Raw genomic sequence first — 15,101 nt, 5'->3', positions numbered from 1 at the left:
TCTTCCTACAAAACAACGGACATCCGCAACTGCAATACATGTAAGCCCCTCTTCAATTACGCAAACCTTCTTCCACCCTTCATTCCGTCCAACATATCAAACCCTTGTTCTACCCCTTCCCTCTTCGCCTAACGTTCCTCCCTCAACAGTCTTCAATATTCTATTGCCAATCAAAGGGCTCTACATCCACCTTTTCGGACTCCTTTGGGCCTCTGCCAACAATCCCTTCTCCTCCCATAGCTCGTTTATTTTCCTTTCTGTCTATTTCACCATATCCATCCATCACCAATCCCACATTTCAAAAGCCTCCAATCCACGCCGATAAGCTTGATTCAATGGCCATATTTCCGCACCGTAAAAAACCGATCTCCATATCATAGTACAATATAGTTTTTTATCTCCTATTTTTATATTTAACTAAGATTTCCTCTTCCTCGAAAACCGCACGACCATTGCTTTATTTACATTGATTCTAGTCCCAAACCAAGCTTCATATCAAATTTAACGTAGTTTCTTAGCATCCTTTATCAAAAGTCACCTTTTACCTGTCCCTTTAGAAATATTCTTTGCCTGACACGATTCTTCTTCTTATATCTCTACCAATTTGGCCATTTCGGTCCAAAACACTTACGAGATAGGTAAACCGTTCCACCTGCTCTGATTTTTTATCTCCTATTTTATTATTTAATGGAGATATCATTTCTTTCGAAAACAACACAACCTTTGCTTTTTTGCATTTATTCACGTTACATACCTATTGCACTAACTTCCCAATTCGCTCAACAATGCATGCAACGCCTCGGCTGACGTACTCGTAAACTTAAGCTTGAACTAGTAAGATCTGGTGCTTTCCCGGCGTATTTGCTTCATGAAGTTTTCTCGGGTCTTCCACCGGGTCAGGGGTTCCATGTTGGCCGACGTTTCGATGCCCGACTCTTGCATCGTCCTCAGGGTGGATATGGCCTTATTTTATTTCAATAATCTTCATTCATTTCTATTTTTCCAGAGAGTAAGCTTGAAAATAAGCTATCCTCATCGACGCAATATTTTCTTTCTATTTCTAAGCTAATTGGCGTAATGTCTTCACCATGTAGTTCCCTTGAATATTCCTTCCAAGTCTCTTGAATCTTTCCTGGTTCAATTGATAATTTTCCTGACTTATATTCGATCGTTTGCACGGATTTTCACTTCTTATTTCCTGATAGATCTTTGACCTTACTACGTATATAATGCACCTATTTCACCCTTCATTTGTAACTTTCCATACCCTCGCACTGCGTCTTCTACCAAGCTCCTTTCGCTATATTTGTTGCCCGTCTCAAAGGAGACGGGCAACAAAAAAACCATTAAAATTATTTATTTCAAAATATATTTCAAATGAACTTTCTGAATGTGAGTGTCCTTTCACGTATTATCTATTTTATTTCTGTGTTCAATTCTGCCGTCTAAATTATATATTTGCTTATACCTCCTCCTTCCTCGGAACCCAAAATAACTTATAATCCGTGACCTAACTTTATATATACTTACACGGATTATAACCATAACTTATAATCCGTGGACTTTCCCCAATTATTAATAAAAGTCGGTCCACATCACTTTTATTCCCACATTGTCCCTCCGTTTCGTTTAAACGTCCGTCGAACTTGCGAAACATCTTCAAGTCGACAAAACCAAATGTGGGCACCCCTGTCTCTTCTCCGACCCTGTCCGCACCATGCAACCGCCCACGCTGCAAATGTTGCCATCTTCTAAGACCCACCACCTCCCTTATTACCATTTCTCAACCCGACGCCACCTGTACCTCGAAAAACATTATATACCGCCTCTCCTCTAACTTCTGCTCTGCCTTCCACCACCCTTTCCCTCCGCATGAATAACCACCGCTATTCCACCAAATTTCCCATCTTCCTTAATTATCCCATCTCTACTCACACTGCTTGCCAAGACCAATCATTCGATAACTGCTTCTCTGTTTCGGTGATTGAAACCCTTCCCAAAGCTGGAAGTAGCATAGAGGTGTGACCCCGCGAAATGGCGCATATCTGGGTGCTCCAGTCATTTAAAATTCCCGGGCTGAATCAAGCCCACTGAATCCATTCTATTTGCCACTTACACATTCCCTCCCACCCCCTTGTCCGTTTCCTATTATTCTCTTACCTTTCCTCCCCTCACCATTCCCCCACACATATCCTCTAAGCTCTTCCCCCGAGAACGGGATTCTGATGATGACGGCCGTGCGTCCTTTCTTTGTAAGTCTATGTTATATAACACATATTTCAAATGAAGGAGCGAGATGCCATCAGCCAAAACATTTGTAGAAAAGCACATAATAAAGGGCACTTACACGCATTCAAAGATCGTCTTTTTTCTAGGTTATGGATCCTCAAATTGCTGAATGCTTGTCCTTCATTTATTTACGCGTTGCATTTTATCTTTTGCTTGATCCTGCTCATTGCGTTCTCAATGTAGCCACTAAATATAGCATAGATCGAGGGCAATTATGAGCAATACTGTCTTGTTCCTTTTCTTAAAATTAGTTTCTTAATTGTTCCCACCACATCTAATCACTGCCGTTCGCTTTCTATATAGCGCGAGGAGTAACCTTTCATCGATGCAGTTCATGTCAATTACCTTTTCAAAGCAATTTAAAAGAATCAAGTGTTCAGCTGAAGTTGGCAAGATTATGCAAAACAACTAGTATATGAATCATAAAAAATAAATTTTCTTGAATAAAAAAATGACCAAATAATCAATAGAACTGACATTTACCCCATTAGAACGGCCAAGATATGAGCCAGTAGCCAGACCCGGGTGATTATAAAGATAATACTGATAAAGAGACAATTTAGAATATGCATATCAATAAAGGTATTTAGGAGAAATGCTCGTATTGCAACAAAGGTGCAGATCCTCGCTCCATTAAAGTTACAGTTTCCAAGGCATCAAAAATTCCAAAAATGTTTGAGAATGGTCCAACCCTATTGGAGTAATTTCATCCCATGTCTCCAGCTCTTCCGCTTTTCAAAATTTACAATTTGCATGAGGATTGAGGGGCTTCTACATACACATAACACCCCGCAAACCGCCCCAAGGGCGTTTGGTAGGGGGGGTTAGGACACCGTTATTCATGCACAAACATGAGTTCATGCATGAATATGAATACTCACAGAAACTCATATGCACAAATACACGTACACGTGAGCACTTTCATATCTTTATCCATGTATAATCTGTATAACTGTGCAATCTTATCGCATTGTGCAATATAAATCGATGCATTTTGATTTTTCTCTTTTGTTTGTTTTCCGTAATGATATTGCTCATAAAAGTAATACAACCGAGAGAAACTCAGAGCCCTCCACGCCAATAAACGGCGATATTAATACGCAAGGGAGTTGGCAACATATTTGATTTAGATATCTGTGACTAGAAGGCTACGGAGTACTGTTATTTTAATTGTTAGATGTTTCACGAAAAAAAGGTGAAGTATGTGCACACAGCATACAATATTAAGTGTTCAAAAACACAATAGACTTGGAACTGCTCTGCCACACACTCCCTATTTACATGTTGGTAAGGACGCAAAAAGTGTTCAATAATAACCTAACAAAAGCTGAAATTTTTAATTTTCATTGCCCTAAGTTTATCTCTTAAACTTTTTGTCTGACACAATAATATTTATTCTCAATGATGGGCAAATTCAAGATAGAAAAACTTTTTTCTCGCTTGAAGAACAAAATAAGTTGATGGATACGAGTAAAAAACTAATTGTACTCTTGGAGTAGTCCCTTACTTTAGAAGGAAATTATTGATTGGGTGGGAGGAAAATAATTAGGATGGAAAGCCAACACGATCTAAGAATAGCATGAAAGCTCATCTGAGAGTAAAAATAAGAAAGAATTAAAATTTTAAACTTTAACGACAAAATCTTTTTATCCTACTAAGGTGATGTTGAAATGCGTGGAACTAAAACAACATAATGAGTTCAACGTAACTATTCTCATATAATGCAGAGAAAAGGTTGTAAATTGATCGAAAACGGGATATTGACCTCCCGTAACGACAAATGCTTTTATCTCCTATGCACTCTCAGATAAATTTCTCTTGGTAACTCGAATATGGTCGGACAGCGATACATAAAAGGAAACGCTAGACATGGAGATGAGAAGGTCAATGTTCAGAACACAGTTCCCATTCTGCAGACTGACCTTGCTCTCCTTACGGGAATGCGTTTCAGGAATTCCTTCTCGGAAAAATATCCTGAATATTACGTCACCACATCACTTTCTTACACAAAGTTCGTCAAGTTAATTACTATCAGTGCCGCTTCTTGCTCAGTTACTTCTTCTCAGTACTACACTCGCGTGGTATTTCAACTATGACTTCTAATTGAACTGATGTTTAAAGCGTTATATGTGTACGAGAAAGTATGAGAAAATGGAAATATAGGAGTAAAAGAAATGAATTAAACATCAATATGTAGGCATACTCTTCACGCCGCTCCTTTTAGGGGTTTTCAAAATAAAAAAAGCTTCATTTGAAGATATTTCAATACTCTTTACGACTGAATTGGAGACAAGTAACTAAAGATACATAGAAGAGGAGAGTGCAAAAAATGAAGTACAAGAGTACGAAAAATTATTTTTTTGATTGATTTGGGAGGAAGGGGTAGGCCAATAAAATCAGGTTAAATATGGTCAGTCTTCCAAGATGAGGAATATTCAGGGTCTGCATTGATAGGAGAAATCTCAGGAACAGAAGAGCAAGATTGAAAACACGCATGAATGTGACGGAGGTGAACTAAGCATGTAAGAAAGACGTTTATAGAAGAAATTAGTGACAATAAAATTTGACAGATGGCACGAATAAAACACCGGTTCGTGATTTCATAGGCGAACGCGCATTGGGACGTTACACACGCTGTACATAATTGTACATAACTATGGACACCAGTAGTTACTACACATGTACACAGCAAATACCGTGATCACATTCTATTTCTGGAGCTAAAATTTGTTCATAGAGACATCGTTATTCAATCGCTTTTTGCGCGATTTTCAGTCGTTGAATGCATTTCAAAATAATACTTTAGAGACTGGAAACTATAGCAAATAACGGCGCCGTACATTTCCATACTGCATAGGATATGTGTTAGCCTTTAAGAATAGTGCTTAGATACTGTGTAGGATCCTGGGTACAATTTCGCACGTTTACTTGGCACACTACCTAAGCAATGTGATTCTCTAGGCACCAAAACTTAGGACTTGGGATCTCGGACTACACGGGGTATCCGTATATCCTGCATGTGCCATTTTCACAAGACTTAAGAATTAGGAACGAGATCCACCCCCACAACTATCGAATCGAATTTCGGGTTGAAGAAAGTTTTTTTTGAAAATGCAGGTTTTTTATACCGAATTGCATTGAATTCGCGAGATTGGATGGTACACTGTCCTCGTAAATCAATATATGAGGATCGCTCTTCCTCAAAAAAACCTAAGCAATAGCTTGTGGAGGAAAGACTGCAGCTTAAAGGAAATTTAGGCCCGTTTCACTGGAAAATTCGTTTAAAACAATGAACCGCCCGTCCACTCATGTCTTCGCGTCACGTGGAAACCCACATCGTTGCGCAAGATTAACTCTCAGTGTCAAATGGAGGGTGAACGTAAATGGCCACGGGTCAACACAATGACACCACACGGGGGGTAATGACTACGTCATTGAAACCAACTCTCCCGCGGCGCCTCCGCCAACTTGAGCGGTCAGTCCGTTTATCTCGTAACCCCCAGCAGAGAGAAGCGATAGCCCGCGACTGACCTCGACGAATCTAGAGTGGCATTCGGCAATGAGAATGGCAAAAGAATCTTTACTGCTGTAAAACCGATTTCATAGTGTAGCGTGTTAAATCTGAGCAGAGATATTTTTTTGGAACATTTTCCCATGCTAATGCGAAGTCATCAATTCACGTTCCATTTCCAAATCTGCGGTTAATTTCAACGCAGTGGACGCTAAAACATTTTCTGTGGTGAATAAATGAGTCGCCAACATTTCTTACATTTATTTGAAGGATGTCATTAAAAGTTATTAAAATGTACCGAACCGAATTCTATAAAAATCATTATTCATTCTTTACACTTTGGGCACAATGACCTCGTGGAGGAAAAATTGACTACTCCACATCGCTTGCTAAATTATCCAGTAATCCTTTTCGTAATGGATCGGAAGGACTAAAATAAAAAACGGCACATGCTTAAATTAGTAAAGCACGAAGTGAAGTGAGATTATGTACTAATAATTGTTGATATTTTGTCGAGTATGATTGCAGTTATGTAATAAATATGAAGAACATTTTAAAATTAGAACAGTTGCTACCCTTACTGATATTCCCTGCCTCAGCCGATATGAGGCGGTCTCTTTCTGAAGTTCCATAACTGGAATCTTGTATAATCATCAAGGAAACGTTCTATGGAGGGATTAGCGATAAAAATGATGAGCATATGATTTAACGACACAATGACAAAGTATTCTAATACAGGGAGGGAAAATTCGACCCAGCTACCTTTGTTTTGCGTTACCTACACAGCAAAAAAGTCTGTTGCTATTTTTCGTAAGTTATAATTTGATTATCCGGGATTTTGCCATTATTAATTTCCATCAAGTTGTTTATTTGACTTAGATGCAAGTGTTTTCTTAATATTCCATGCAATAGTTTAGCATCGTTCACTTTAATATATACCAGGAATACAGTAGATTTTCTTCGATATAATGAATGTTTCCTGGTTTCTTTTTTAAGTACACCCTAAGGTAAAAAATATTTCATGAGCTACGTAGAGTAGAAGAATTAATTTTTGTGAGCTTCGTTAGCAGAATACTTACCATTTTAATTGATTAAACGAAGAAGCTACTAACTGAAGAATTTTCTATGGCCATGGAACAGTTTGTGACAACACATGAGAATTAGTTCCTTTAATTTTTATCCACCCAAAAAATTAGTAAATCACAACAAAACTACTATCTCTTAACAGTAACATGAAACCGCGAACCTCAAGCGGCGGAGAATACTACCCGCCGAAGTAACTGAATCGGTAGGAGTTTCGGCGATCAACAGTTATTAAATAGCATGAATATCAATCAATCTAATCGTTTAGTCTAAATCGTCTAAAGTTGTTTAAGCAACAAAATAAGCCAACTAAATTTTTTTTAATTACGTAATTTGGAATATCGTTTTGAAATAATTGCATTAATCGTTTCTTGATAATGAGAGAAAAGTTAATAGTTTTTACACATGACATTTCTACCGTAATTAGTGTGAATACAATCTGCATCAGTGAACGTTTTTGTTTCAACTGACGAACGCAACTTTGAGAAGAATGGAGCATGAAGGGTTTTTAATGGGCGGAGGAATTGTGTAATGCGAGCGGAGACAAAACGAAACATATTTCTATGGGCTTAGTATTTATTTTTCATTTCTGGTTGGGGTCCAATGCTATAAGCCTCGAGTCCTGATCTTTTATTAGGAAAAGGCGCAAGTTCTCCCGTGTGTTTTGTACAACTCTCTACGTCCGAAAAACACTTCGTGAAGACGATTTTCCCCTTTCTCTCAGCGAGGACATCTCATAAGTAAGATACTATTTTTAGTTCAACGGGCTCGGATGTGGAAGCCAAAGGTTTTCCCACTCGAACTCTAAAGCTAACGGGTGGAGAGAGCAGATGTCCCAGCAAATATCCACCATAGATTTTCTTTTGAATACATAAACTGGAAAATAAGATTTATCTTCTTATCGCGTATGCACGCGGATAGTCGAACAATCTACATTGGAGTTGATAACTAAGGAAGTTGATTTTGGAGTAGATAACCAAGTATCACTTGGTTCATACGAATGCGTAGAGTCGATGGGATCGGGATGGTGCAGTGGCTCCCCACTCACAGGGCCCGGGTTCGAATCCCGGGTGCAGCTGATATTTTTCTTTAGTATCCCGATCCCTGCTTGAAGTGCTTTGTGAAGAGGGCTTTGAGAGAGTAGGTCCCCTCCGTCAGATGGGACGTACTCACCGCATGATGACAAGCGGGGCGTTTGTCTTCACACAAGATATAATCAGTGCAGTCACATTCCTAGTTTCAATTACTTATCTCCAGGTTACTATTTTACTTTATAAATGTCCAGTTGAAACTGAATTTTCAAAGTCAACCGAATGTCTCATTCATCCACGTAACCTCCGTGGGTAAATAAATTAAGCTCCGTTTCCTTGTCAAGTGGACGGTGCGGAATGTTTTTGAGAAAAGGAATTCGTATCTCACCATGTGTAAACACAGTGATGTATTTTGAACCCTTATTCTAGATAGAACGACCTTCGCACAGCACCGTTCACGTACACGATAACACAAAACATACCTTTAGTATGAAACCTTCCATACCTTCAGTATTTGCTTGTATCGTTCATCTTCGGGTCAAGATCCACTAAGGGTATCAACCCTGGTTACGTCTTACGACGGTCACCGGACCAGACGTCGCCACGACTCATGAATTGAATGCAGATTTTAGCATATAAACTGAGCACGCGTGTCCCATAACATGAGCTGAGTTTTCAGAGATCCATTGCAAGCTACCAAGTGTATAATAAAAATTTGTGTGCACTATATGAGTGTTCATTGTGCTGAAATGAAGAGGATATTTCTCTTGTAAGTGCAATTAAGCCTGTGCCGATTAATTGATTTTTCTGAATTTTAATTTAAAATATTAAGGCAGTCTTCAGTTTTGTTCTTAAGTTCTCAAGGTGAACCGGATACGGGTAATCATTTCATATGAACATCAAATAACTATTTAAATAAAAATGCCTTGGGAAATCTTCACGTACCCTAAGTTAATTCTGCAGTAGACGTCAACTTTCTACCACTAGGGAAAAAATTTCAAATCAAAAAATATAATTAGGGGCACCAATTCCCTCTGCCCTTCGTCAATACAAAATGACTCTCTCTCGCGTCCCTTCCTACCGCAGGCCACTCTGAGCCTGAGGACAGAAGAATCTTTCATCATAAGTAAAGCAATATCAAGTTCGGCAGAACAGAGGGTGCCATTATCCTGTGTACAACAACATCCGGGAAATTGCCTTAGTTTGTGCATCACGGAGCCATGATGATATTAACAGTAAAAAAATATTGCTCGATCTATGAATTTTCTGTGTAGGACCGTAATCAGTAAATGGCCTTAATAAAATAGGAGATAAAAAACTAGAGCAGGTGGAATGGTTTACCTATCTCGTAAGTGTTTTGGACCGAAATGGCCAAATTATTAGAGATATAAGAAGAAGAATTGTGTTGGGCAAAGAATATTTCTAAAGGAAAAGGGAAGCGGTGACGGGGATAAAGGATGTCAAGAAAAGACGTTAAATTTGATATGGAGCTTGGTTTGCAATGTGCAAAAACATGATAATTGAATCAAGACGATAGGCTTAGACTGGAAGGTTTTGAAATGTTGAATTGGAGAGGGATGGAAAAAGTGAAGTGGATTGAAAGGAAAACAAACGAGTAAGTGCTTAGATATGGTGGGGGACGAGAATTAATTGTTGGGAGAGGCCAAAGGAGTCAGGAGAGGTGGATGAAGAGCATTTTGATTGGCCATGGAATACTGATATACAGAGGGGAAAACGTTGGGCAAACAAGGAAGAGGCAGAACTAGGATAGGCATGTTGGACGGAATGGAGGGTGGAAGAAAGCATTCTGAATTGAATAGGGGTTTATGGTAGTTTCGGATGACAGGTTGTTTTTTAAGGTCAGGCTAGGAAATGTTTGCTTTTTTAATGTCTAACTCCATCCATAACCTACCTAAAACCTATCCTAAACTCATCTTTAGAATAAAAAGCCTTTCTAATTTAAAATTCCTTATTCCCAAGCAAGAAGAACTATCATATTTGCTGCAGTTTGCGCTCTCCTACTTCAATGTTAAGCTGAGCTAATTTCTTCGCAACTGCCTAATTATTTCAGTTTTCAGAACATTCATTTTTTATCACACATTCCCGGAAATGTTCCTTTAATGAGATCAAAATCATTACAATCCCTTGTATGGCTCACTATTACAGCTTTATCACCTGAAAAACAACCTTCAACGAAATCTGCCCCAAAAGTAGTAGAACTGAGTCCATTATAAAAGAGTCATTGCCAGAATTGACATATTCACTCAAAAGTCTTCGAACTAGCACCCTTGTATGTCCACACCCCACTGCCAACGGGTTTTACACGCCTCGTGCGCCTTCTGGAAGGTGGCGCACTGAATGCTGCTAAGCTCCCTCGTCATGGCCTGTTGTAACGCTTCCGCCGAGCCATGGTGACGTCCTTTCAGCATGGATTTCAAGCGGGGGAAGAGGAATAAGTCTGGTGGGGCATTGTCTAAAAAATTTGTACAGTCACTCACAGCGTCAAGAAGCTCTTGGCAGATCCGGGCACAAGTTTCCCTTTGTTCGTCCGCGAACATTCACGGCACCAACTTCGCACACACATTTCTCATGCCCATGTTTTCGGTCACAAGTTGATGCACATCACTTTTGGGGATTCCAAGCTCATCAGAGACCATGTATACAATTAATATGCGACCCCTGTTCAACAAAGCTTTCACTCGTAAGATTTCGTCACTTTTTGAAGTCGAAGGGCATGCAGAACGTTCGGCGTCTTCGGCATCTCCTCTACCCTCCCGAAACAACTTGTGCCACTAAAAAAAACCGACCTACCAATGACGTTATCACCATAAGCTACCTTGACCATGTCATGAGACTCTTTCCGGGTTTTCCCCAGTTTCACGCAAAATTTGATGGCGTAGCGCTGTTTCAATAACCGGTTCATGACGAAGCGTAACGAGGTCATTTATAGAGGTTTCGCAAACGAATTATCCGCACTCCGCAAATTCTGGGACCCCACTACCTCCGGTATCCAGCCATTCCTGAGACTCCCCTCCCCCAAACTCCCCAAGAGAAACCGCCGCCCGTGCGTCCGTCTATCCGGGAAAAAATAAGTAATAATACTTTTGGGACTGGCCTTGTATAGTTCTTTTATTCCTTCCTCCAGCTTATCTCATGCTTTTCATGCTCGACGGCAAATATCCTCAGCATATAAGTTGAAAAAAGAGCAATAACGGATTATCTATCATATTTCAATCGTCTGACTCTCACTGCCCATCTCATCCTGTGAACATAAGATCCAAAATAATAATCTCACAATTGCATTCAACCATTTGGCACGTAAAAAATGCATTTGTTATCTCTACGTGAACATGATGCACAATTTAAATAATTGAACTCACTGGACACATAATTGGTTCACAATATTCCACGGTTGACGATTTTCAGCACTTTATTTTCTGGGTGCTTTCCGCATTCATCGGATTTTTGCTGTCCAGTAATTACTATAGAAGAAAATGCCTCAATTATCAGTCCATCACCAATGTTGGATAATGATCTTAACGATTGTTCCCTTCTCCTGATAGCCATACATCAAAATGGGTGACCACTTCAGTTCAAAGCATTAACTGTATCAGCAAAGACGGTTTTCGGAAAATATAATTTTCTCTATTCTTATTTTTGCACCAAGCCTCTCCCGATTCCGTTAAACTCTTTGATTTCGGAGTGGTCCCACCCACGAGCGGTTTCGAATGTTCCTGTTTCAAGTGTCTGTAACCTACATACCAATGCGCTGTAGTATATAGGCCAATTTTGAGATAGCAATGTCTGGTTTTATGATTTGATTTATTAAAGAGATTAGTGGTTATTTTTTCTAATTATTTGATTCCCTGTTTACTCTAATGCAGTAACTGAAAAGCATTAAAATGCAACAGCGACGACGTTGTTCCAAATCACCGAATGCAATTTAAATTCTTTTCCTAAGTTGACATTTGTACCAAGTCTGCGGTAAATTAGCAGTTTATCAATGAATGCAGTAATTATAGAAGTCAACTCATCAAATCCTTGTAGAAGTGACGACAAAATTGTGTCAAGAAAATTTGATTCTGGTAAACCATTTAATAAAGTATAACATTAATGCATATGTATTATACGCATATTATCCTAGAGTCGCGAAGGAAACAGGTGGAAAATCACAGTATCTCGTACGTACACATATATATTTATATTCAAACGCGAAAACCCGCCATACGGCGAAGAAATATTCATTCACATGGAAATAGATATTCATTTATTTTAAAGCATTATTCACGCACAGCAGTAGGGCCATTTTACAATAAAATATAACAAAAAAATTAAAGAGGACAAAATACAATAACAGTATAACATTAAACAACGAGAACCTAATAAGGACAGGGGATATTTTAATATGTTGACAGGTGGGATAAAGCTAGGGTGGTTAAATTGTTACCGAATATATAAATAGCATCGACAGAGTGAGAGAGTGAATTTAGAAGGGAGGAGACGAAACAAAGGTGAGCGCTTAGCGAGGGATATCCTAGGAAAAGGCAGATGGAGTAGGCATTGCATTGCGATTTAGGGAAAAGGGATAGGAATACATATAAAAGACAAACACAGGATATATATATATATATATATATATATATATATATATATATATGTGTGTGTGGGTCGCGGTAGTCCAGTGGGTAGAGCGTTGGACTGCTGACCAGAAGGTCCCGGGCAAGGCACTCTGGGCACCTGCAGCTCCACCCAAGCTAAAGTGATTTTTCGGGTATTAGATCTTCCTGGGAAACCATAACCGGCACAGGGAAAGGAACTGGCCCCCCTTCCCTGATGTGTGAATTTCACACGCCGTATAGGGCTTAGTACTGGGTGATCTCTACCATCACCTACTAAACCGACCTTCGGGTTGATTACTGTATTTATGGTTTATGGTATATATATATATATATATATATATATATATATATATATATATATATATATATATATATATATATATATTCAACCACTTCCCGGACTACAACCTTGACGTGGTGGAAGGGCTTGCGCGTTCCGATGACGCCTAGAGCTGTGCTGGCGGGAGTAAAAATAATTGCTCCTGGTAGGGTCACCCTTGCCAGATAGGTCTAAGGTTAGGAGCCAGGCAAAAAGTAGTCCACGCAGCGTCTGTTCCGCAGTGAGGCGGCTGCAATGGCGTCTGCTCCCACTGGGGTGGCCAGTAAGTGATGGTGTCACGTTAAAAACACTATTGAGGAAGGCAACGGGAAACCACCTCAATTATCATTCCCAAGATTTACATGATGGATTACACAGAGAATATGAATCCTGGCAACTACGGGGCTCGGCCCAATCGTCCGTGTGTCATGCTCGGCAGCGGGGGAGGCAAGGCTTCCGCGGTCGTCATCCCACGAAACCCTTGCAAGGGAAAACCGACAGCAGCAGGACAGAAGACGCAGGAGAAGAAAACCAAATCACCTAGAATAGGAACGTGGAATGTTAGGAAAATGATGAGGACAGGGAAATTGGAGAATGTTAAGCGAGAGATGGAAAGGGGAAAAATAGATATTTTAGGTCTATGCGAGGTGAGATTTAAGGATAGCGGGGATTACTGGAGTGATAATTATAGAATAATATAAAGTAGCGGGGACGAGAGCCAACGAGGGGTTACCATAGGCTTCTTCCTACCTCTTTATTAAATAAAGAGGTAGGAAAAAGCGTAGTCAACATAGAATAGGTAACGAATAGAATATTACAAGTAGAGATAAAAGTAGAACCGACGAACTTGGTTATTATTCAGGTAAACATGCCACCGAGCAACCATATAGAGGAAGAGGTCGATAGGATATGCGATCAATGAGAGGACATAATCGCGAGTGTTCCTGCAGGGAAATATTTGATAGTGATGGGGGATTGGAATGCGGCGGTAGGCGAAGGAAGAGATGGTTATGAGGTGGGGGACTACGGATTAGGCACGAGGAATAACCGCGGGGAAAAGCAGTTGAGTTCCGCAGGAGACAGGGATTAGTCATCACCAACATTTGGTTTAGACACCAGAAAAGGCGCAGGTATACATGGGAAATGCCAGGCGACTCAGAAAGGTATCAGCTAGATTATATTCCGGTTAGACACAGGTTTAGGAACAGTGTGATAAATTCGCACAGCTTCCCGGGAGCGGATGCGGACTCTGACCACAATTTAGTTGTTATGAAATGTAGCGTCCATTTCAAAAAGATAAGGCAGGGGCGGCGGTTTAGAAAATGGAGTGTAGAAGCATTAAATGGTTTGAAAAGGAAGGAGTACCGACAGACTGCAGAAAAAATCATGGAGGATGGCAAAGAGCTGAGTGCTATCGAAGAAAAATGGGAAAGTATCAAGAAAGAGTTATCGAAAGCCGCAAAAGACACCATTGGAACCCTCAACGCGAAAAGGACTAGGAAACCATGGATCACGGATGAGATGATTACAAAGATGGATGAGCGGCGAAAATGGAAGAATGTAAATAGAGAGTCAGGCAAAATGAAGTGCAAAGAATTAAACAATAAATTGAAGCGGGCAACAAATAAAGCAAAGGAAGCATGGTGGAGGACGCAGTGTGGGGATATGGAAAGTTTGCAGAGGAAGGGTGAAATTGGTGCGCTGTGTTAAATCGTGATCGGGAAGTAAGAAAGGAAGGCCTATGCTAACAGTTAGAGATAAGGCGGGTAAGGTAATAGTTGGTGCAGGAAAGATCCCAGAGAGATGGAAGGAGTATATAGAAGGACTGTATAGTAAAGAACTTAGACCAACAAAGTTAGACACAAAAAACGAACATGACGTGGAGGAAGATAGCTTAGGTCCAGGCATACTCGACGATGAGATAGAAAGGGCATTCAGGGAGATGAAATTAAATAAGGCCGTGGGGGTGGATGAAATTCCTGCGGAACTACTAAATGGTTTAGGAAAATGAGGGAGGAAGAGGCTATGTGGGCTGATTCGTAGTATCTATGAGGAAGGAATCTGACTGGAATACTTTTTGAGATCAGTTTTAGTTCCTATTCCGAAAAAGGTAAAGGCTACATCATGTGAGGACTACAGGACAATAAGTTTGATATCCCACGCAGCTAAAGTTGTTCTAAGGATCATAAACAAAAGGATATAGAGTAGGGCAAATGACTACTTAGGGGGTGATCAGTTTGGGTTTAGGA

This window comes from Hetaerina americana, unplaced genomic scaffold (assembly GCF_022747635.1).
Source record: "Hetaerina americana unplaced genomic scaffold, ioHetAmer1.1.p SCAF_3, whole genome shotgun sequence".
Taxonomy (NCBI): domain Eukaryota; kingdom Metazoa; phylum Arthropoda; class Insecta; order Odonata; family Calopterygidae; genus Hetaerina; species Hetaerina americana.
This window is presented reverse-complemented; position numbering follows the sequence as displayed.